A 5,000-nucleotide genomic window follows, 5' to 3' on the forward strand; every position below is an offset into this window, starting at 1 on the left:
ACAGCATTATCAAAATATTACTATTAATAATAATAATAATGATATCACTTTTATTATCACTATTATTATAATAATAATTACTATCATTATTAATATCACTAATATTATTATTATCATGAGCAATAATATCACTACTATTACTATGAATATCACTATTAATCACTAATAATATTACTGTTATCATAATTAGTAGTATTAGTATCATTATAATTATTTTTAATATAATCATAATTATTAGCATTATTAGAACAACTACACCAGTAATGATAATGATAAAAATAACATTAACGTGACAATAATAATAATGATGATAATGCTAATACTAATGATAATAATACTAATACTGCTATTATTTACTAATGATAGTAATAGAAATAATAATTATAATAATGATGATGATGATGATAACCATAATAATAATCATAATAATAGTAATAATAATCATAATAAAAATGGAAAAAATAATAATAAAAATGGAAAAAATAATAATAACAATAATAATTATCATCAGTCGGACACCAATATTACCACTATTTTAACTACGTTATACTCAACCAGTATATGGAAATGCGTGTGTTCTCATGTGCGCGCGCGTTTGCGTGTGTGTATGAAATTCACACACGCACGGATTTGAAAAAAATGGGTTTCTCTTATATAGATACAATAGTGGTGCCCGACTGCTGCCAGGTAGTTCAGTCTGTGTATGGTCAAAGGCTATACGAAATAACTAGTGCGCGATGTGTGTGTATAAGTACACACACACACACATATGCACACACGCACAGATCTGCATATATTGAGTGAGTTTAACCTAGATACGGTAGTGTTGCCCGACAACTGCCTTGTAGTTCAGTCTATGTATGGCCAAAGACTATGAGAATTCACCCTACACAAAAAAACTCCCATAGCCCTTGACCTTAAACGGACTGGGTGGGTATAATGACGATACAATAGTGGTGCCTGACTGCTTGCCTTGCAGTTCAGTCGTGTATGGTCAAAGGCTATGGGAAGTCACCTATACCTATAATCCACTGCCTCGTGGTATATACGAGATTTAAAGGCTATGGGAATCAACCCTAAGGAATTTCATTGTCATTTGCAACCTCGTTCGGTCTTCGGCGTTTCAACTTTGGATCCATCTGCTGCGCGGAAAAAGGGAGCCTGCTGCATGGGCAACAGCTTGCTCCTCACATTCTTTCGCCCATGCATTGACAGAGTCAATAATGCCAAAGTTGACATCGACATGATGACCATATCCTGTGTGTGTGTGTGTGTGTGTGTGTGTGTGTGTGTGTGTGTGTGTGTGTGTGTGTGTGTGTGTGTGTGTGTGTGTGTGTGTGTACTATGCGCACTTACACACCCATAATGGACACTGTCGACATGTCGTTTTGTTTGATCCAGACAAATGACTTCTGAATTTTTTGGTCACCGCGAAGTAAATTAATGTAGCCTATTGATCTTCTCTTTTTCGTTATCCATGTTATCTTTCTTACCATTATTATTAATAACAACATTATGACACTGATAATGATGTCAATAATTAATATAATAGTGTTAATAACAATAACATTAATAAAAATAAAATCTAAAAATCAAACAAATAAAGAAAGAAAAATGCGATAAAGAGGCGAGTTAGGTAGTATTGACTCCCTGTGAATAAGCACTAGAGAGGCCAACTGTATACACATATATGAATAAATAATTTACTGAATAAACAAAATTACATTAGACAGTGGATGTACTCGGTGCCAACAGGCTCATCGTCAACGATATTTTCGGAGAAAACATTCCCAACGGACCGTCGACATAGTTTACCTAAGACTTTAATAAATTCCTTGTAATGAACCAAATATCATGAAATTCCTGAATACATGTCACCCAAACACAGAAAGTAAACAGACTGACTCATTAAGGATCTTGAGTGTTGTGATTGGTTGAGGCCAAAACTGCGAAACAAAACGGTCGATATATAAAATAATGCAAAAAATAAAGAAGAAAACAGCTGCATATCTTTTCTTTTCATTAGTAAGATACTGAGTATACAAGGTTAACATTAGCCATATTATATATGAAATAGGAGAGTAAATAAAGTGGCTTATTTATACGTGTGATTACAGGAGTATGGGGGAAAAGTTCTTACAATTGGAACACAGATTTCAACAAATGCTTTTGGAGTAAGCGATGACTTAATGCTATAATGAAAAGAAAGACCTGCATGAATCTCAAAAAGTAACAAGCATTAAAGACAAAATTCTAAAGCATGGGAAAAGGCAGAGTTTTAAGACACAATTACCATGAAGAATTTATGGTCATGTGAAAAAAAAGAAGAATATATAGGAAAGGACTTACATTATTTCCACCGGTAAATGAGCCCACCGTGACAGGCGGTTCAGGATGTGTTACAAAGAACGAATAAGAAATATAGACTACCTACAAAGAAAATACATCATTAACATCTTGATACAGCATAACAACATTAATGATAAATATAGACCATGGAAAATGGCAAAAGAAAGAAAAAAAGGTTTTGCAGAAAAAAAAATAATAATAATAACATTGCGATGGGGAGGCAAGAAGTCTTGATATCGCACATGAGTTCGTGTGGACCGGGTCTACAAGCCCCGCCCCCTCAAGAGAGTCTGATGCCCAGATTTTGGTCCAGGTGTAGACTTATAAGCGCTAACAGACATTACGAAATGATTGCAATGGAACTATAAAAATACAGGACCAAATAGTTTCCAAAATGACTTAAATAACAAAGGCCTGCAGGCTGAATTATTTACTAACATTTTTTTTTTAAAGAAAATGCAAGTACTTACGGTTATCCACTATATCATTTATCTAACCCTTGGGTACAAGAAAGGTGTATTTGGTCTGGAAAATACTAATTGCTATTCATAAAAAAAGGTTCCCTTATCTAAATCAGTAACTAAAGTTAAGTTATGAGCAAAAAACGCCCTTTTCTGCATACAGTTCTCCTCAATTTTAGTTTCCGTTCTTTCCCCAAAACCTTTCTTCAATGACTTCAAGTGCCAAATTTCTACTGCTTCAAATCTCTTTTACATAGTTTATTGGTTGTCTATAACTCTTATCCATAAAACATGACAGTCTACTCGTATGTTTTAATATATATCTGGATCGGTTCTTTGCAGAACCCATCCAGATCTCTAAATAGTAAACCTGGTTTGACTACTTCTCACTCTCTTCTTAACGACTATCAGTTTAAATCTTATACATTTGTACTTATTTGTGGCTCTTTGTGAAAACCATACAATCCTTCGTACATAAAAAAATAAAATTTACTAGTTAATATTCTCTCATCCAACCCAAAAAGCCTTCCAGATCTTATTGTAGACAGGGGCGTCACTTCATGTTATGAGTTGGGGGGGGGGGTAAATTTGCCCTGAAAAAATAATTTTTGCCCTGCAAATCACGAAAAAGAAAATGCTCACTAGCTCTTTATAAGTAGCCTGTTATAAATGTTATAAATCAAGTATGGTATAATTCAAGTATTATCAACAATTAGTTTCATATAGTTATTTATATATCTTGAATACTTATCGGCTATTGAGGCAGATTCCGTAAGAGAAAATTTGCCCCCCCATACCCCCCCTTAAGTGACGCCCCTGATTGTAGACTCTGTAAATGCCTAAACTAATTTAGAAACGGAATGTATCTCGTCCCGACATTAAATTTTGTCCTTACATTCACTTAATCAGCCTTGCTGCAATGGGATGGGGAGGGGGCTGGCTTCCCATAACAATAACAAGGGATAAGGTAAAATGGCTCGCAAGTGCACCCAGGACTTTGGGAGAGGATGGTGCACCCTTCCCTGGTCCAGTCTACCTTGGGCCTAGAAGACCCCTTGGGCCTAGGAGACAGAGTACTGGGGAGTGAGCGATGCTGCTTGCTACACCCTGCATCTACTAGTGTGTCTCTTTGGCCCTCTTTTCCAAACAGATGGGCGGACTGATCTCGGCCTGCTCAAATCAAATAGCTGGCTGTGAATGGCTAGAGAAGAACAGCTACCATCCAAGTACACCACTACCCTTATGGCTCTTGGGTGCTCTCTTCAATATACAATTCCCTTTCTAAAGAGATCAAGGGGTAAAGGCTCTCTTGGGGTAAAGCGTCCTCCCAATAACGGCCTCTCCTGCCAATACCCCTGCAACAATGTCTTTCCTTCCCTTTCCCTGCCGGAGTAAAGATTGCCTTGATTTTCATTGCAGGATATGCTGCCCTTGCAGATCAGGAACCTATACACTGATGATAGATGTTAGCACGCCTGTTGGTTGTTTTGGATGCTTTTTGAATGCACAAGCAAGCCAGAAATCCAAGGCAACTGTCGCTTACTAATTTTCCTCTCCTACACATTGACAAGAAGCGTAGCATCTGAGATTATAAGCATACCTTGACCAACAAATTACGAGAGATTAGAGAAGACCATGACAACTGAAACGACAGTATCCATTCCAACCGCCAAGTAGTAAAAACTGGCGAAGCTAATAGTCAGGCATTCATGAATAGTTGGAAGTGATACCTCTCTTGTCAGAGATGCAATTGATAGCCATGCATGTTACGGAAAGATGTGCAAATTTTTCATACCAAATACTTGTATGTTTCTGGTTTTCCCAATAATGAAACAGCATGGGGACTGTTTGCCTTAGGAAATTATTATTTCAAACAAAATATGTCTTGCAAACAAAATAGACCATGTTTTTCTTTAAATCGTAGTGGGTTTTAACAATTTATTTTCAAAGCAAACCGTGAGTGAGCAAGTAAATACGCCGGTAATATGCTGCTGCTGCAGACTATGAAGTTAGTCAAGCACTTACGTCATTTTCCACTCTAACAGCCTTTTCCTTTTCTCATTGGACTTTATTATATCTACTAGAATTCACGTCCCACCTCCACAGATAAAATGTTAATGATAAATCTGTGATCGGTATATTGCTATCCATTTCTACATATAAGCGTCTTTACTACTGATTATGGGACCT

Source organism: Penaeus chinensis, chromosome 33 (assembly GCF_019202785.1).
Source record: "Penaeus chinensis breed Huanghai No. 1 chromosome 33, ASM1920278v2, whole genome shotgun sequence".
Taxonomy (NCBI): Eukaryota; Metazoa; Arthropoda; class Malacostraca; order Decapoda; family Penaeidae; genus Penaeus; species Penaeus chinensis.